Source organism: Oryctolagus cuniculus, chromosome 10 (genome assembly GCF_964237555.1).
Source record: "Oryctolagus cuniculus chromosome 10, mOryCun1.1, whole genome shotgun sequence".
In the NCBI taxonomy this organism is placed as follows: Eukaryota; Metazoa; Chordata; class Mammalia; order Lagomorpha; family Leporidae; genus Oryctolagus; species Oryctolagus cuniculus.
In genome coordinates, this window is record NC_091441.1 from 45856970 (window position 1) to 45877935 (window position 20966).

Genomic DNA, 20966 nt, shown 5'->3' on the forward strand with positions numbered 1-20966 from the left:
TACTGTTTGAGTACTAGTTATAGCATTAAATCTCAATGTACAGCACACTAAGGACAGAGATCCTACATGAGGAGTTAGTGCACAGTGACTCCTGTTGTTGACTTAACAAATTGACACTCTTATTTATGGCATCAGTAATCACCCTAGGCTCTTGTCATGAGCTGCCAAGGCTATGGAAGCCCCCTGAGTTCACCGACTCTGATTGTATTTAGACAAGGCCATGGTCAAAGTGGAAGTTCTCTCCTCCCTTCAGAGAAAGGTACCTGCTTCTTTGATGACCCATTCTGAGAAAGAGATTTTTTGATCCAGATGTCTACCCAGTAAATATTACTGAGGTTTATTAGTATTAAAATATTGTGGATTTTTAATTCTTTAGTTTACATTTAGAGTATCCTTCTTGTTGTTAATAGATTTTTTGATAGTTTTTGAATTTATAGAAAAAATTGACAAAAATAAGAGTTCCCATAAATTCCCTTTTTACCCTCTACCCACGGTTTTTTTAATCATTAATATCTTATATCACTGTTGTGCACTTGTTATAATTGGTGAGACAATATTGAAACATTGTTAGTAACTGCAGTCCAGAGTTTACAGCGCTCACTCTTGGTGCTGTTTGTTCTGTGGGTTTGGACACATTTATTATGACATAAATCTACCATTATTGCATCATACACAATAGTTTCACTGTCCTAAAAATCTCCTGCGCTTTACTTACTTATCTCTTCCCACTGATCCTCTGGCAACCACTGATTTTTTTAATTAAAAAAGTTTTTTAACAAAAAAATATTTGTGGATGTTTTATTATCCCTCATAGTTTGGCCTTTTCCAGAATGTCACATACTTGCAATCATACACAATATAGCCTTTTCAGATTGGTTTTGTCTATTTAGCAATATGCACTTAGGATTCCTCTATTTCCTTTTGTGAGTTTATAGATCATTTCTTTTTATTGCTCAATAATATTCCATTGTATATGGCTAGGACCACAGTATATTTATCCATTGTCCTCTGAAGGACATCTTGTTAGCAGTTAGGAACAAAACTATTATAAACAGTTATGGGCAGATTTTTAAAGTGTTTTATTTAATAAGGCAGAGTGACAGCGAGAGGGAGGCACACGCATACACACACACACACACACATACACACTCAGAACCCTTCCTTCTTTCTTTTTTTTTTTTTTTTTTTGACAGGCAGAGTGGACAGTGAGAGAGAGAGACAGAGAGAAAGGTCTTCCTTTGCCGTTGGTTCACCCACCAATGGCCGCCGCGCCCGGCGCGCTGTGGCCGGTGCACCGCGCTGATCCGATGGCAGGAGCCAGGAGCCAGGTGCTTTTCCTGGTCTCCCATGGGGTGCAGGGCCCAAGCACCTGGGCCATCCTTCACTGCACTCCCTGGCCACAGCGGAGAGCTGGCCTGGAAGAGGGGCAACCGGGACAGAATCCGGCGCCCCAACCGGGACTAGAACCTGGTGTGCCGGCGCAGCTAGGCGGAGGATTAGCCTAGTGAGCCGCGGCGCCGGCCAGAACCCTTCCTTCTATTAGTTCACCCCACTCTGCCTCCAAATTCCTGCAATAGCTGAGACAAGGCCAAAGCCAAGAGTCAGGAACTCAATCCATATCCCCTATGTGGGTGGCAATATTTGGGCCTTTCCAGGGACATTAGCAGGAAGCTGGATCAGAAACAGAGTGGCTGGGGCTCTAACCAGCACTTGCAGATGGGATACAGGTGTCCCAAGTAGCTGCTTAATTTGCTGCACCTCAGCACCCACCCCTATGTGCAGATATCTATGGACTTAAGTTTTTACCTCATTTGACTAAATACCAAAGAGCCTGTTTGCTGAATCAGATGGTAAGGATATGTCTTTTTAAATCAATTAATTAATTTGAAAGGCAGTTACAGAGAGAGAAGGAGACAGAGACAAAAAGAGGTCTTTCATCTGCTGGTTCACTCTCCAAATAGCCACAAGGGCCAGGGCTGGGCCAGACAAAGCTAGGAGCCATGAGCTTCATCTGGATCTCTCACGTGGGTACAGGGACCCAAGTACTTGGACCATCTTCTGCTGTACTCCCAGGTATATTAATAGGGAGCTGGATCAGAGGGGGAGCAGCCAGGACACAAAGTGGTGCCCGTATAGGATGTTAGTGTTGCAGTCAATGGCTTAACCCATTATGCCACAATGGCGGCCCCAATAATATGTTTTTTAATGTTGACTTATCCATTTATATTTACTTGAAAGGCAGGCACATTGACATACACAGGGAGAGAGAGAAAGAATGAATGAATGAATGAATCGTCCATCTGCTGATTCACTCCCCAAATGCCTGCAGTGGGCAAAGATGAAACCAGGATACCGAAACTCCATCCAGGTCTCCTGTGTAGGTGGTAGAGACCCAAGAACCTGAGCCATCATCTGCTGCTTCCTGGGTGTGCATTAACAGAAGTTGTATTGGAAGTGAAGGGAGGACTTGAATCCAGGCACTGTAATATGGAATAAAGGCATCCCAAGTGGTACTTAATCCACTGCACCACAGCACTGACTGCTGCTCAGTATGTTTTGTATTCTATGAAACTGCTACATTGTCTTTTAAAGCAGCTGTACCATTTTGCATTTATACCAGTGCATCCGCCAACACCATACTTCAGAAAACCAAGACCTTGACCAAATGCTGAGACACTGGGGATACAATATTGGATAAGAGGCATGCTGTATGTCGAAGAAGCATTGAACACAGTGAGCCATGTGCACAGTACAGTGTGACACATGCCACCCTGTCTGTGTGTATAGTGTGTGATATGGAGAAGGGGTCCTCAGTTAAACTGTGGGGTTAGCGAAGGACTCCAAGGGCTGAGTAGGAGCTAGAAGGAGGAATGTTCCAGGCACACAGAATAACACGGTGAAGGCCAAGAAGCGTGAAGTAACTTGGTATTCTTTGTCCTGGAGGTCATAGGTAGTTAGATATGGCTGGGACCAAAGGATGCCTTTGGCAATGTAAGGGCAGATGGCACAAAGGGTAGAAGACATCAGATCATGAAGGACTTTACCTTTAGGTGGAAAAACTTTTAAATATTTAAGCAGGAAAAAAATACCGTAAGGTGGTGGTTTTGGCTGGGAGTGTGGAAAATGGATTGAAAAGAGGCAACAACATCTACCATATTAAAGGAACCATCAGACTCTTTTTAATAAATGCTAGAAAGTGCACTGTTTTTCTTCCTTTTTAAAAAAACATTTTTAAAGGTTTTACTTATTTATTTGAGAGGTAGAATTGCAGAGAGAGAGAGGGACAGACAGAGAGCAAGGTCTTCCATCTGCTGGTTCACTCTCCAAGTGACCAAAATGGCTGGAGTTGAACTAATCTGAAGCCTGGAGCCAGGAGCTTCCTCCAGATCTCCCATGTGGGTGCAGGGGCCCAAGCACTTGGGCCGTCTTCTGCTGCTTTTCCCAGGCCACAGCAGAGAGCTGGACTGGAAGAGGAGCAGCCGGGTCTCCAACGGGCACCCATATGAGATGCTGGCACTGCATTGTTTTTCATGACAAGCTGATCGCCAAAGTTTTGACAGAGGGCTCTGGTAGAGTCGAGAAGCCTCTACCAATATTAAGGAAAAAGCAAAAACAAAACAAATGGGATCTTTTTAGTCTCCACTGGTACTGATCTATGTATACATAGCAATTAATTTCTGAGGAAAGTCATTGCTGCTAAAACTAATCAGTATGATGGTTGGGAACTCCTTTCTCCTTCATGAAAAGATTTTATTCTTTCTTTTCACTAAAGCTTAAAGAGGACTTGGGATACCTTTGACTCACTGAAGAGCCATCTACTCTAGGCTGGCTTTAGAGTGATGGACAGGAAACTGTCATTTGGCTGCATCCAGAACCAGGCAGTGCGCATCAGTGCGCCTGATGCTCTGACCTACTTTGTTGGCTGAAGTCTTCCTCTGTTCCTGGGAGGGAAGCTATTTTTATTTCCTTTCATTTCTGTATACATACATGAAATACATGCATCTGCCACTCCTGAAAATACCCAGCTAGTTCTAGAGCAAAGTGGGCCTCAAGGTTATTTAATCTAAGCATCTTAAAACCTCAGACACGGAGCAGGCATTGGCGCAGCAGTTAAGATGCCACTTGGGATGACCACATCCCATATCAGAGAGCCTGAGTTCAAGTTCCAGCTTTGTACCCAATTCCAGCTTTCCGCTAATGGGCATCCTGGGAGACAGCAGGTGATGGCTCAAATGCTTGGGTCCCTGCCATCCATATGGGAGAAGTGAACTGAGTTCTAGGCTCCTGGCTGCAGCCTGGCCTGCCCTCTGGTAATTCTGGACTTTGCAATAGCTGAGTAATTCTGAGAATCAGAGCAGGAGGCTCTCAGATTTCTCAGAACTCATTAGTAGAAGAACTGAGGGATTCTGGGGTCTGTAATGTTAGTGGTATGTTAAGTATTTAGCTTTATATATTTTGGGGTGGGGAAGTGGGAAGAAAGGGCATGAGGGTGAAGTGGAGGAAAAGAAAGGAAGAGATGGTACCTCCTGCTAGGTGTCAAAATAGCATAGTGGCAGGTGTTGTGGTATTGCAGGTTAAACAACTGCTTGGGGCCCCGCATCCCTTACCCGCGTGCCTGGTTTCAGTCTTGGCTACTCTGTGCTTTCCATCCAGCTTCGTGGTAATGCACCTCGGAGGCAGTGGACAATGGTCCGCATACTTGGATTCTTGCCACCCACATGGGAGACCCCAGTGGAGTTCCAGGCTCCTGGATTTATCCTGGCCTCGCCCTGGCTGTTGTGGATATATGAGGGAGTGAACCAGCAGATAAAAGATCCCTCTCTCTCTCTCTCTCTCATTCTTCCTTTCAAACTCTAAGTAAATCTTTAAAAAAGAGTAGCATAAATCATGGCATGTTAAAGCTTGGGGTTATGACCCTCCATGGTCACCTTCTTGTTTGATCTATGAAACCCAGAAAACTTGTCTAAATTTTTATAAGTATAGGCAGAATTGAAAAGATAGTTTATCTATGATTACTCAGAGTCTGAAGAGGGGAATACACTAAAGAAAATTAGGTCATTTCCTCGCCCTTCACAGGTTCAGTTTAGTCCCAGAAAGAGGGGAGGCTTCTGGTCCTACTCTAGGGAAAAGGAAATGATGCCAGCATGAGGCTTCTATTACCTGATAATTATTGAGAGATAATTATTAAGTGATAATTCTATGTAACAGGAAACAGCAATGGAAGATATTCCATCCTTTCTTTCCTCCAAGTTTATTAAGAAGTGAATGTTATTAGGGATCATTGTATTTTTCAAGTAACCTGCAGTCTGCTTTCAACTGCATGTAAATTTAAGTTGTTATGGTGTGGAGTTATCAAATGAAAATTTGCATCTAACATACTGGCTCTATATTATCATCCTCTGTGCCACTGAATTATAGAATGCTATAGAGCAAGTGTTGTGCAATCTAATAATGAATCCATTTGTAATGGAGAAATTTTTAATGGCTAATATGTTTCAGCCAATCTTGCTGAGGATTTTAAAGGTTTATAACCCTTGCAAATTGCTTGAGAAACAGCACTGACTCGCTTTAGATAAAATTATGCTTTTCTTCCTGCTTGTGCTCACAGAGTTTATGCTGTGTTTGCAAATTGAACTCTGGCATGAAATGCTCTGTCGTATGTTTTAATTATAAGAAAACAGACCATTCACTCTTCTCAATCACTTTTTGGCAGAAATTGTGCAATATCAGCAGACAATGACTCTTTCTCCTATCCTAATAGATTGATAAAATGTACTTCTGTCACACACTCCGTGTCAGCATAAGACAGACTGCTGGATTCCTTCTATTTTATTCTTACACAGATTACTCTGCCAAGAGAAAGTAAAGTCGTGGAGGAACCCGAGTGAAAACGCGAATTGGAAAAGCGTTATGAGAAGATGTGTGAGGGTTCTGCAGAGCAAAGGGAGAGGAGCAGGGGACAGAAGAGGACAGAAAACACGGGGAGTTGTGTACATTGGGGAAGTTCCATGTAGTACAGGAAACAAGAGAAGACAGGCAGAGGAGGCCCCACCCTAGGGAAACGAGAAAAAGTCTTTTTCTTTTTTTTAGATTTATTTATTTATTTGAGAGGCAGAGAGAGAGAGAGGTCTTCCACCCTCTGTTCACTCCCCAAATGGCTGCAATGGCGGGAGCTGTGCCGATCTGAAGCCAGGAGCAAGGAGCTTCCTCTGGGTCCCCAACGTGGGTGCAGGGGCCCAAGCACTTAGGCCATCTTCTACTGCTTTCCCTGGGCCTTAGCAGAGAGCTGGATAGGAAGAGGAGCAGCCAGGACTCTAACCCATGCCCACAATGGATGCTGGCATCGCAGGCAGAGTCTTAACTTACTTCGACACAGCGCTGGGCTGGACAATATGTCTTAAAGGAAGCCTGCCTGGAATAGAGAGAGGGTGGGTCTGAGGCTGATCCATGAGCAGCCCGGGCATTGAAGGCTGTGGAGTCACTGCCTCCGGAGCAGAGGATGAGGCTCACAGGAGCAGTAAAGCAGTAAAGAGACCTGAGTGAGTCCCTGCAGTGAGCTGAGCCAAGCTGCCCACTATACAGCCTTCTATAGCCAGGGTCAGTGTCCATGTCAGCTCGAATTCTCAGGCTCCCTTAGCTTCCCTTCTATTACTTCCATTTTTCCTTCTCTGATCAGATACACCTCACTCCATGAGTCAATTCACGCTTCAGAGAATGAGAGATGTGGCCCCCAGAATTATTCCCGGAGCCACAAATGGCTTTGATAGGATATGTGGAGTCTTTGATGGATAGGAAGCAGATTTTAGTGTGCTCAAGGGAGAAAAAAAATCGCTAAATTCTCAGCTTGTAGGTTACAAATTAATCTGCAAAATAGTAGTGTGGACATATCTCTGAGCCTCCCATCACTGCTGACTTGTATACCTTGGTGGGGGTGGGGAGGCCCATGGGTGGTGTGACCATGTGGCTCACTATGGAATTGTACTTAAAAGACTCCACACTGGCAAGTTTCATGGGTTTTCCTCTCATGGAGCCCCCTTCCTGATGCTGTAGCAGGTTTCTGACTTAAATCTTGCTTTTCTCACTGTCCTGCACGTGGAATTATTCTGTGCAAGACAGGAACTGAGCTTGCCTTGTCACTGCTTCCCCGTAACAACATTGCTGTAAAAATCTCTTTACTATGAGGTTCACAGAGCTTCCAGTTGGGGAACACATCCATGCTGGGAAGGTGGCACAGCCCAGCTGTGGACCCTACAAGATGCTACCCTGTGCATCTCTTCACTAAATTTGAATCATTTAAAATATCCTTTTGTAATACATACACAATAGTAAGTAAATGGTTTTCCTAGCTTCTGTGAGCTTCTCTTGCAAATTATGGAATCCAAGAAGGGAATTGTGGGAACCTTTGGTTTGTAACCAAGTGGTCAGAAGTTATGGATAATCTGGGGGCCTAAGACTTGAGATTGGCATCTGAAGCAGGGGCAGTCTTGTGGGACTGAGTCCTCAACCTGTGGGGTCTGTGCAAATTCTGATTAATGTCAGAACTGAATTTAGTTTTTTCCGAAAAACCTTTTATTTAAGGCATACAAACTTCATACATTTCATAATTGCAGCTTTACGAACATAAAGATTCTTTCCACTGTACCCGCCTCACTCTCCCTTCCCTCTTCCTCATCCCTCTGCTATTCCCCTTCTTCTTCTTCTTCTTCTTCTTCTTCTTCTTATTCTTATTCTTTTTAACTAAGATCAATTTTCAATTAACTTTGTACACATAAGATTGACTCTATATTAAGTAATGAGTTCAACAAATAGTATGAAGAAAAAAACTGTTCCTCAACAATTGAGACAAGGGCTATTCAAAGACATTGCTTCTCAAAATGTCAATTTCACTTATGTAGATTGCCTTTTAGGTGCTCTATTAGTTATCACGGGTCAGGGAGAACATATGGTATTTGTCCTTTTGGGACTGGCTTATTTCACTAAGTATGGAGTTTTCCAGTTTCGTCCATTTTGTTGTAAATGACAAGATTTCATTTTTTTTCATATAAATAGATTTCTTAAGAAACCTTTTATTTAATGAGTACAAATTTCATAAGTACAACTTTAGGAATATAGAGATTCTTCCCACCCTACCTCCTCTACCCTCTCCCATTCCCAGTCCCATTCTCCACTAAGATTTGTTTCCAAATAACTTTATACACAGAAGACCAACTCAATATTAAGTAAAGATTTCAACAATTTGTACACATACACACAAAATATAAAAACTGAGAACAAGTTTTTTTTTTTTTTTTTTTTTTTTTTTGACAGGCAGAGTGGACAGTGAGAGAGAGAGACAGAGAGAAAGGTCTTCCTTTGCCGTTGGTTCACCCTCCAATGGCCGCCGCGGCCAGCACGCTGCGGCCGGCACACCGCGCTGATTTGATGGCAGGAGCCAGGAGCCAGGTGCTTTTCCTGGTCTCCCATGGGGTGCAGGGCCCAAGCACCTGGGCCATCCTCCACTGCACTCCCTGGCCACAGCAGAGAGCTGGCCTGGAAGAGGGGCAACCGGGACAGAATCCGGCGCCCCGACCGGGACTAGAACTTGGTGTGCCGGCGCCGCTAGGCGGAGGATTAGCCTAGTGAGCCGCGGCGCAGGCCTAAAAACTGAGAACAAGTTTTACAGTTAATTCTCATGGTGCAACTCATTGAGGACAGAGGTCCTGCATGGGAAGTAAGTGCACAGTGACTCCCATTGTTAATTTAACAATTAGAATTCTTATGTATGATGTCAGTGAATACCTGAGGCTTTTGACATGAGCCGCCAAGGCTATGGAAGCCTTTTGAGTCCACAATCTCTGTCAGTCTTTAGAGAAGGCCATAAGCAAAGTGGTAGTTCTCTCCTCCCTTCAGAGAAAAGTATACCCTTCTTTGATGGCCCCTTCTTTCCATTAGGGTCTCTCTCACAGATCCTTCATGTGGGACATTTTTTGCTACAGTCTCTTGGCTTTTCATGCCTGAAATGCTCTCGTGGGCTTTTCAGCCAGACCAGGATGCCTTAAGGGCTGATTCTGAGGTGAGAGTGCTATTTATAGTGATTGTATTTCTATGAGTCTGCTGTGTGGGCTGCTTCCCATGTTGGAACATTCTCTCCTTTATAATTCTATGTATTGTTGGTACCAGACACTTGGTCTTATTTATATGATCCCTTTAACACTTAATCCTATCTATATGATCAATTTAACATATAATATTATCATTTTAACTCTTAAAATGGCATTATTACCATGCAGCTTAATGGGATTTGGAGTGCCATAGCAAGTTTTAACTGTACCCTTAGAAGTATGTCCATAGGGATGTATGCAGAACTGTACAGCTCCTCCCTCTCTTATTTCCACTCTTATTTTGTACTCAGATCTATTTTCTCTTGACTTTATATACAAATGATTAATTCTATGTTAAGTAAAGAGTTCAACCAATGGAATTAAGAAGAAAGAGAAAAAAAAAAAACAAAACAAAAAACTGTTCCTTGACAGTCAAGGCAAGGGCTATTCAAGTCATTGTTTCTCAGAATGTCAATTTCACTTCTACAGGTTTCCTTTTAGGTGCTGTGTTATCACATATCAGAGAAAAAATATGGTATTTGCCTTTTTGGGACTGCCTTATTTCACTAAGTATGATATTTTCCAGATTCTTCCATTTTGTTGCTAATGACCATATTTCATTTTTTTTACCACTGTGTAGTATTCCACAGAGTACATATCCCATAATTTCTTTATCTAGTCTTCCATTGATGGGCATTTAGGTTGATTCCATGTCTTAGCTATTGTGAATTGAGCTGCAAGAAGCATGGTGGTATAGAGAACTCTTTTATTTCTGATTTCATTTCCCTTGAGTAAATTCCCAGGAGTGGGATGCCTGGGTCATATGGTAGTACTATATTCAGATTTCTGAGGTATCTCCAAACTGTCTTCCATAATGGTTTTACCAGTTTGCATTCTCACCAACAGTGGATTAGGGTACCTTTTTACCCACATCCTCACCAGCATTTGTTGTTTGTTGATTTCCATATGAAAGCCATTCTAACTGTGATGAGGTGAGGTGAAACCTCATTGTGATTTTGATTTGCATTTCCCTGATTGCTAGTGATCCTGAGAATTTTTTTTCAATGTGTCTATTGGCCATTTGGATTTACTCTTTTGAAAAATGTCTATTGAGGTCCTTGGCCCATCTCTTAAGTGGGTTGTTTGTTTTGTTGTTGTGGAGTTTCTTGATCTCTTTATATATCCTGTTATTAATCCTTTATCAGTTGCATAGTTTGCAAATAATTTCTCCCAATCTGTCAATTGCCTCTTCACTTTCCTGACTGTTTCTTTTGCAGTATAGAAGCTTCTAAATTTGATGTAATCCCATTTATTAATTTTGGCTATTATTGCCTGTGCCTCTGTGGTCTTTTCCAAGAACTCTTTGTCTATGCCAATGTCTTGCAAGATTTCCCCAATGCTCTCTAACAATTTGATGGTATCAGATCATAGATTTCAATCTTTTAGCCATTTTGAATGGATTTTTGTGTAAGGTGCAAGGTAGGGGTCCTGCTTCATACTTCTGCATGTGGAAATCCAGTTTTCCCAGCACCATTTGTTGAAGAGACTGCCCTTGCTCCAGGATTGGTTTTAGCTCCTTGGTCAAATATAAGTTGGCTGTAGATGCTGGATTGATTTCTGGCATTTCTATTCCATTCCATTGGTCTGTCTGTTCATCTGTTTTTGTACCAGTACAAGGCTATTTTGATTATAACTGCCTTGTAGTATGTCTTGAAATCTGGTATTGTGATGCCTCTGGCTCTGTTTTTGTTGTATAAGATTGCTTTAGCTATTCAAGGTCTCCTGTGCCTCCATATGAATTTGAGTATCATTTTTTCTCTATCTGAGAAGAATGTGTTTGGTATTTTGATTGGTATTGCATTGAATCTGTAAATTGCTTTTGGATGAATGAACATTTTGATGCTATTGCTTCTTCGAATCCACGAACATGGAAGTTTTCCCCATTTTTTGTGTCTTTTATTTCTTTCTTTCATGTTTTGTAATTCTCATTGTAGAAATTTTTGACACCCTTGGTTAAATTTATTCCAAGGTATTTGATTGTTTTTGTAGCTATTGTGAATGGGATTGATCTTAGAACTAGTTCTTTCTCAGCTGTGGCATTGTCTGTGTATATAAAGGCTGTCGATTTTTGTGCATTGATTTTATATCCTGTTACTTTGCCAAACTCTTCTTTCTAGGTATTCCAGAATAATCTCAAACACATGATTAACAGCCAAAACTTTTCCGCTATTCATCTTCACAAAATTTCCAAGGGGGAGCTGTGTGTGGTCAATTCCATAATATGATTCTTATTTATATGTGATTCCTTGTGATGGTTGTGATCTACTAATCCTCCAATCACATAAACCTTTGATTCATCTAATTCCTCCAGTACATTAGGTGAATCTGATGTCAGATAAATCAAGTCTTTTTTAATGAGTTCAGTATAGTGCTCTGGTTTGATGTTGATATCCTTCCAGTTGACCCATCCTTTGTCACTTTCATCCATATTCTTTTTCAGCTGGCCTCCATGGCTTGTCAAGTAAAACTGCACAGGATGCAGTGCACATCGGTTTTCTGCATAACATCATTGAATCTGCTTATGAAGTTCTTTAATATCCTTTAATACCATCAAGTCATCAAAACTGCAGTCAATGACAAGGCAGAGTGTGCTGTGAACAGCATGTCTTTGCACACGTTTTCTGTCATTTCGATCTGAGTTTGAGTCCAGTTGACATTGTTGCTCTAATTTTTTTCTCTTGCGTTTTTCTTTCCGTTTTTGTTTGTGGAGTTCTCGTTGTTCCTCCCACTGTTTCTGTTTTATTAGCGTCTTCATTTGTCTTTTAGATATTGGTTTAACCCCTTCACCTTCTGGCTTCTGGCTCTCCTCTTGACCTTCACCTAAGTCTTCCTTTCTTTCAGCATTAGAAGTCTCACTATGAGAAACAGTGACTTGATCAGCTCTTGTCCTGACAGTTGATGTACAATGTAATACTTTATCCATTTTAGTATTTTTTTTGTTCTAGTACCATTGGTTGAACTCTGTAATTAACACACAATTATTCTTAGGTGTTTAAATTTTAACTGAAAAGTGATCCCTGTTAGGAATTTGGGAAACATTATGCTGAGTGAAATAAGCCAATCCCAAAGGGACAAATACCATATGTTTTCCCTGATCAGTGACAACTAACTGAGCACCAAAAAGGAAACCTGTTAAAGTGAAATGAACACTATGAGAAATGGTGACTTGATCAGCCCTCACCCTGACTGTTGATGAGCAGCTTAATATGTTATCCCTCTTAGTATTTTTTTTGTTTGTTCTACTTAATACTTTTGGTTGAATACTGTAATCAATACACAATTCTTCTTAAGTGCTGAAACGTAACTGAAAAGTGATCACTGTTAAATATAAGAGTGGGAATAAGAGAGGGAAGAGATGTGCAATTCTGGACATGCTCAAGCTGACTTACCTCAAACAAGAGTTAGAAACATACCAGGGGATTCCAATTCAATCCCATCAAGGTGGCATGTACCAATGCCATCTCACTAGTCCCAGTGATCAATTTCTGTTCACAATTGACCATAATGATAGGACTAAGAACCAAAGGGATCACATAAACAAGAATAGTGTCTGCAAATACTAGCTGATAGAATCAAAAAGGGAGAGAATGATCCAACATGGGAAGTGAGATACACAGCAGACCCATAGAATGGCAGATGTCCTAAACAGCATTCTGGCCTCAGAATCAGCCCTGAAGGCATGCGGATCTGGCTGAAAAGCCCATGAGACTATTTCAGGCATGGAAAGCCAAGACACTCTGGGGAAAAAAAAAACCTAAATGAAAGATCTCCACGAGTGAGATCCCAGTGGAAAGAATGGGTCATCAAAGAAGGAGGTACCTTTCTCTGAAGGGAGGAGAGAACTTCCACTTTGACCATGGCCTTGTCTAAATATGATCAGAGTCAGTGAACTCAGGAGGCTTCCATAGCCTTGGCAGCTCGTGACAAGAGCCTAGGGTGATTTCTGAGGCCATAAACAAGAGTGTCAATTTGTTAAGTCAACAACAGGAGTCACTGTGCACTTACTCCTCATGTAGGATCTTTGTCCTTAGTGTGCTGTACATTGAGATTTAATGCTATAACTAGTACTCAAACAGTATTTTTCACTTTATGTTTCTGTGTGGGAGCAAACTGTTGAAATCTTTACTTAATGTATGCTAAACTGATCTTCTGTATATAAAGAGAATCTTGATGTGAATGGAAGGGGAGAGGGAGTGGATAAGGGGAGGGTTGAGGGTGGGAGGGACGTTATGGGGGGGAAGCCATTGTAATCCATAAGTTGTACTTTGGAAATTTATATTCATTAAATAAAAGTTTAAAAAAAAGTGCTGGTGACATTTCAGATGACATTTGGTGCCTCTTGCTGAGGTGTTGATGGGGAGCAGGAAAGCTCGCAGAGATAAGCCTTTCTGGAGTGTTCCTTGACCAGGTTTTTATGTCTTCATGGCTCAGTTTATGTAGGTTGTATGTGTCCAGGAATCTATCCATTTCTTCTAGGTTTCCCCATTTGTTGACGTACATCTCTTTTTAGTAGTTTCTGGTGATTCTTTTTATTTCTGTGGTGTCTGTGGTTGCATTTCCTTTTTCATCTCTAAATTTGTTGATTTGAAAGAAAAGATTCTAAAACATGCTCGAGAGAAACACCAAAAACACCAAATCACATTCTGTTTTTGCTCTTGTTTTCTATATCCTTGAGGGGCATTGATAGTCCATTTATTTGGTGCCTTTTCAATTTCTTAATGTAGGCATCAATTGCTATAAACTTTCCACTTAACACTGTTTTTGCTGTATTCTGTCAGTTTTGATATGTTGTATTGTTGTCTTCATTTGTTGCCAAAAATTTTTTGATTTGTCCTTTGATTTATTCTATGAGCATATTTGTTCAGTCTCCATGTGTTTACATATGTTCTGGAGATTCCTGAGTTGCTGATTTCCAGCTTTATTGCATTGTGGTCTGAGAAGATGCATGGTATTATTTCAATTATTTTGAATTTGCTGCAACTTGCTTTATGGTCAATCATAGAGAAAGTTCCATGCACTGGTAAGAAAAACGTATATTCTGTGGATGTAGGGTGGAAGTTTCTGTAGATATCTGCTAGGTCTATTTGGTCTATAGTGTTAATTAACTTTGTTGTTTCCTTATTGATTTTATATCTGGTAAATCTGTCCATTGCTGAAAGTGGCGTATGGAAGTCCCCCATTACCATTGTGTTTGAGTCTGTATCTCCTTTTAAATCCTTTAACATTTCTTCTAGATGGCCAGGTGCCCTATAATTAGGTGCATATACATTTATAATAGTCACATCTTCCTGTTGAATTGATCCTTTTATCATTCTATAGTGTCCTTCTTTGTCTCTTTTAGTAGTTTTTGTGTTAAATTCTATTTTGTCTAATGTTAGTATGGCCACCCCAGTTCTTTTTTGGTTTTTGTTAGCATGGTTTATCTTTTTTCATCCTTTCACTTTCAGTCTGTGTGCATCTTTGTTGTTAAGATGCATTTCTTTTTTTAAAATTTTTTATTATTTATTTATTTTTATTTTTGACAGGCAGAGTGGACAGTGAGAGAGAGAGAGACAGAGAGAAAGGTCTTCCTTTGCCGTTGGTTCACCCTCCAATGGCTGCCACGGCCAGCGCACTGCAAGCAGCACACCGCACTGATCCTGAAGGCAGGAGCCAGGTGCTTCTCCTGGTCTCCCATGGGGTGCAGGGCCCAAGCACTTGGGCCATCCTCCACTGCACTCCCTGTCCACAGCAGAGAGCTGGCCTGGAAGAGGGGCAACCGGGACAGAATCCGGCGCCCCGACCAGGACTAGAACCCGGTGTGCCGGTGCCGCAAGGTGGAGGATTAGCCTAGTGAGTCGCGGCGCTGGCCAAAGATGTATTTCTTGTAGAAAGGAAATAGATGAATTGTCTTTCTAAATCCATTCAGCCAGTATATGTCTTTTAACTGGGAAGTTGAGACCATTTACATCAGGTTGACTGACTATTTTTAAGTACACACTTTGCCCTGCCATAATTTCTGTAAATAGTCCTCATTTTGTATTTTGGCTTTCCTTTTTGCTTTTACTGGGTCATTTTCTGCGTTCATCTTCTTTTGTAGTGCTGTTCTTACTTCTGTGTTTCTGTGTGTAGCATGTCCTGGAGCATCTTTTGTAAGGTTGGGCAAGCAGTTACAATTTCTTTCAATTTCTGTTTGTTTTGGAAGACCTTTATTTCTCCTTCATGCATAAATGAGAGCTTTGCAGGGTACAGTACACTGGGTTGACAGCTTTTTCTCTTAGGACTTGGGATATATCTCACCATTCTCTTTTTGCTTCTAGAGTTTCTGATGAGAAGTCTTCAGTGGGCCTAATTGGACTCCTGTACATCCTCTGAATGTGATTTGGTGTTTTTGGTGTTTCTCTCGTGCATATTTTAGAATCTTTTCTGTTTTACTGTGGGGAGTTTTATTACAAAGTGTTGTGGTGAAGATCTTTTCTGGTCATGTCTGTTGGGAGTTCAGTATACTTCCTGTACTTAGATGTCTCTTTCTTTCTCCAGATTGGGGAAGTTTTCTGTTTTATTTCATTAAGAAGGCCTTCTAATCCTTTCTCTCTTTCCACGCCTTCTGGAATTCCTAGGATCCATATGTTGGGTTGTTTGATAGAATCTTGTAGATCTCCAACTGTGTTTTTTAGTTTTCTAATTTCTTCTTCTTTTACTTGGTCTGGTTGTAATCTTTCCAGAAATTTGTGTTCTAGCTCTGATATTCTTTTTTCTGCCCCATGTAATCTGTTGTTAAGGCTCTCCACTGCACTTTTTTATTTGATTTATTAAATTCTTCACTTCTAGTATTTCATTCTGACTTCTCTTCAATATCTCAGTTTCTTGGGAACACTTTTCATTTAGATCATGAATTTGCTTCTGATTGCTTCTAAGTTATCTGACAATTTTCTGAAATCCGTTTCTGGCATATCATTGATCTCTTTGTCTTCACTTTCTGTTATTGAAGAGCTGTAGTGTTCCTTTGGGGTGGGTCATTCTTATTTTGGGTTTTTCCTTTGTTTTTCGGCATTCATGTATTTTTTTCTTTTTTTGTCTGGTTACTTTTCTCTTTAATTTGTGTTTGTGCTTGTGGTGAGGTTTCTGTCAGATATGAGCTGCTTTGTGTCTGTGAGTTGCAAGTGAAAGCATGCAGCCCCACCTACTGGAGCCCAGCTCACTTCTCAATCATGGTGGGGGTGATTATGAGCTCTGGTGCACTGAGCTCCGCCTACTACGGCCCAGCTCGCTTCTCACTGGTGGATGGAGTGAGCTTGATTTTTTGTTATTCAGGACTTCTCCTTGTTGTACAGCTTGCATGGTGGGGAAGAACTTACTCTGAAATGTTGTGGTCCTCGTTCCTGGATGAGGGGTGTGGTGAGGCGGCCCCGGCAATTGATGAGCATGTACATGGGAGTCAAAGGCAGTAGTCCCCTACTTACGTTTGAAAATGTGAAAAAGCAAAATGGCTTTTACCAGCCAGCTGCAGGTGCAGTTGTGGGGAGGGATGTAGATAGGCAGGGAGGTGCCTGACCTCATTTTTCCTCTATACCTTCTATTTTTTCCCCTATGGAACTTCAAATGAAGTTTGCCAAACTACCCCTCCTGCTGCTGTCTGTAGCTCCATGGACTCACAATTTCCCATCAAACCTGGTCCTTTACCAAGGGAGGGAAGAGGGAGAGAGAGAGGGAGGGAGAGAGGGAGGGAGAGAGGGAGGGAGAGAGGGAGGGAGGGAGGGGAGACTGAGAGGAGGGAGGGGAGACAGGGAGAGAGAGAGAAAGAATTTTTCATTCATTGGTTCTTTCTCCAAATGCCTGCAATAGCCAGAACTCAATCAGGGTGAAGACAGAAACCTGCAATTCAATCTCAGTATGTGGGTGGCAGGGACCCACATACTTGAGTCATCACCTGCTGCCTCCCAGGCTGTACATTAGCAGGAAGCTGGAATCAGAATTAGAGTCTGGCCTTGATCTCAGGTTCTCTGATATTGGATGTGGGTGTTTCAAGTGCTATCTAAATTGCTGTGCCAAACATACCCTATCCCTAACCCCAGTAATATTTTAACCAAAGTCTTCAGGGCTATGAAGTGAATGATTTAGTGATGGGATGTGGGAAGGCTAGGAATATGTGCTTATGCCAATTAAAAAAATACAATTGAGATGAGTGTTTCACTTAGTAGTTACGATATGCACTAAGACATAGTGCATGCATACATAGTGCATAGACCTAGTCCTACATCAGAGAGCCTGGGTTTGATTCCTGGCTTTGGCTCCGGAACCCAGCTTCCAGCTAATGTGTTCTCCAGGAAGTAGCAGATGATGGCTCAAGTATGGGATTCCTGCCAGCCGTGTGGGAGACCTGGATTATGCTCCCCTCCTAACTTTGCTCTAGCCATTGCATGCATTTGGAGAATGCATCAGAGGATAGAAGTTTTCTTTCTTTCTGTTCCTCTGTCTCTGCCTCTCAAATGAATAAGAATCAAGAAAAATATATAATTATGCTCCCTCTCATCTTCTAATGAATTTGAAAAACAATGACAGGAATTATATGAGGCTTAAAGAATACCACAAATCTTCCAAAATACAAGGCCTCTGGTGTGCTGAGTTGAAACGGATCTTCCTGTATTCCTGTCCTGCCTCATATCTGAAGTTTTCTCACCCACTGCCACAGCTTAGTAAGTGCTCGTCTCCCCAGCCAGATGGAGAAGCCCAGCTTGCCACCCCTCCCAGCCTCTGCAGAACACCTCGGGCTCCCAAGCTCATCTCCAAGAGCAATCCTGACCCTTCCCTGGCACTCTCATTGCTTGATGTTCAGGCCCAGCAGGGAGCTCCAGAGGAATGGAGAACTTGCAGAAAGATTGAGAAAGACACACAGGGAGCCCATTCTTTGTCCTACTCTCCCCAAATTGGCAAGTCTATGTTTCTCAAGGAAAGCAGAGTCAGAGATGGTGAGGGGAGGCTCATACCCTTTTTAGTACTGTTTCCTGCTCTTCATGGAAGGAAGACAGCATGAAAACAGGCCCTGCCCTCTCCCCAGCGGCACACAGGCACTCTTCCAAGGAAGATGACCCTCTGTAGACCACTCTTCAGATTTAAAGCATGAGCACACAATAAACCTACACGTCCTCTAGCTTTTTCCTGCAGTTTTAAAAAGTTCTTGCAAACAGCAGAGCTGTGTATAGAAAGTAAACAAAATTAGGCATTCATGGAACTTAATTATATTAAAATGAGATTCCTGTCATGTGGGAAGGCAGTTTGAGAATAGAAACTTGGGAGAAAGGAGTGCCATTTAAGGCAGGATGGGGGCTCCCTATTAGAGAGGAAGGGTAAGGGCTCCATGGCTACCACAACCTGTAGCTGGAGGCTCCCGAGTATATTCAAATGGCTCTTATTTATTTTGAAAGATTTATTTTATTAATTTGAAAAGCAGAGTTATGGGGGGAGGGGAAAGAGAGAGAGAGAGAGATCGATCTTCCATCTGCTGGTTCACTGCCCAAGTGGTCATCATGTTCAGGGCTGGGCCAAGCCAAAGCCAGGAACCAGGAGCTTCATCCAGGTCTCCCATGTGGGTACAGGGGCCCAAGCACTTGGGCCATCTCCTGCTGCTTTTCCAGATGCATTAGCAGGGAGCTAGATCAGAAGTAGAACAGCTAGGTTTGAACCAGGTCCCCTGTGGGATGCTGTTATTGTAGGTGGCAGCTTTAGCTGCGATACCACAATACTGGACCTGGCCTTTATTTATTTTAAAAGAAAATTTTTATTTGTTTTTATTTCTTAACTGACACATAATATTTGAACATATTTATGGGATGCAGTGTGATACTTCAATACATGAATATAATGTCAAATGATCAAATCAGAGCAATTTGCATTTTCATCTCCTCAAACCTTTATCATTTTTCCAGGTGTTAGGAGTGTCATGGTATCTTCTAGTTATTTTGAAATATGTCATTAATGGTTGTAGACTACAATTACCCCACTATCATATCAAACACTGGAACTAATCTCTCCTACCTGAGTATATTTTGGTCCCAATTATCTGATGTCTGACTACTCACTCCTTAGTCTCTAGAGACCACTTTTCTCTCTTCTTCCATAAGGTCAACTCTTGTCATTTCCGCAAGTCTGTTTTTATTTCTACCAATGCTTTTTTTTTTTTTTTAGTTAGAGAACAATAGATTCCCCACACCATTTAATTATAACAGAATTAAGCCATAATGAAATAATTTGGATCTTAATTTTTCATGCTGAGAAACAGGCCATTTTGCTAATTCTATAATCATATCAACAAACCAACAAATTAGCGTTGATTCAATTTGTTAGAGAATTTGGGCTCTGACTTGAGCAGCTGGCTGTCGTCACTTGCCAAATTAATTGTAATGAATGATCTAATTTCTTAAGTAAATGAATTTGAAAAAGAAATATTGGATTAAATAGGTTTGTAATGAAGAGGCAGAATTATTAGTTTACCTCTGTCCTGTTACAGGTACCCTGGGAATCCTGTGTTGGGACCTGCAGCTCTACTAACAAATGTCACTTTATAATGAGACTTTTTTTTTTTTATCATATTTACTGCCAAAATTTGCTAGATGAAACAGCTAAAGTATAATACGGCAGCTTGACTTTGAGGGCAAAATGTTGCCTTTGATAAGTAAATGTGGTTGGCTTTTTACTTTCTATTTTTAGAGGACTGGAAGGTTAGGCATGTGTTGGCAACTGGAGCCCTGAACGCCTGACCCTGTTCTCCTGATCCATTTACTTTTGATCACGTTCTGTTTGTCCATAAACAGAGGAAGGCCACAGGCCTACATCTCTGGGACAGCAGGACAGCAATGGTAATAAGACGTGAAGATGTGCTACTTTTGGTTTTCTTTTTTGACCATTACACCATCATCTATAATAGTGATGACTGTTAGTGGTAGAACACCTTCCTGCCTTTTCAATTTTAATGAAAATGCTTTTATGTTTCTTATTTAAATGTTTACTACTAATTTCCAGGAAATAACTTTCTACATGTTTGGAAGATTCATTTTTATCTTAAACAGAGTTGCTAAATATGAACAGTGACTGGTTGAGCTTTCTAACACCAATTAATACGATCCTGTTTTTGTTCTCCTTCAGTGTAATAAATAAATCATGCATTTCTAGTGTTCAAACTGTTCTTGAATTCCTAAATCCAACCCTATTTGGTTACATTATCCTTTACTATATTTGCTAGATGTGATCAGCTATTAGACAATTTGGTGGGGAAGGCGTTTGGTGTAATGGTTAAGACACCACCCGGGGCACCTGCATCCCATTTTGGATTTCTGGGTTCAAGTGCTGGCTCTACTGCTGATTCCAGCATTCTTCTAAGGTGCACCTGGGAGGTAGAAGGTGATGGCCCACGTGGCTTGGCTCCTGACATCCACGTGAAAGACCTGGATGAAGTACCTGGCTTCTGGCTTTGGACTGGATCCATCTTGGCTGTTGCTGGAATTTGGGGAGAAAACTAGTTGATGGGAGATATATGTTTGTTTCACTGTCTCTCTGCCTTATAAATAAATGAATTCTTAAAAAAACACAATTTTTTTTCTGGCTTGTATTTTTTTTAAGATTTATTTATTTATTTGAAAGTCAGAGTTACATAGAGAGAGGAGAGGCAGAGAGAGAGAGAGAGAGAGAGAGAGAGAGAGAGAGTCTTCCATCCAATGGTTCACTTCCCAGATGGCCACAACGGCCAGAGCTGCGCTGATCCTAAGTCAGGAGCCAGGAGCTTCTTCTGGGTCTCCCACATGGGTGCAGGGGCCCAAGGACTTGGGCCATCTTCTACTGCTATCCCAGGCC

General features: G+C 41.6%; 1 pseudogene; it reads right to left on the reverse strand.

Moving 5' to 3' along the window:
* Window positions 1-2814: 2814 nt before the first annotated feature.
* On the reverse strand, window positions 2815-12307 carry LOC100348901 (tRNA methyltransferase 10 homolog A pseudogene; annotated as a pseudogene).
* Window positions 12308-20966: the final 8659 nt, after the last annotated feature.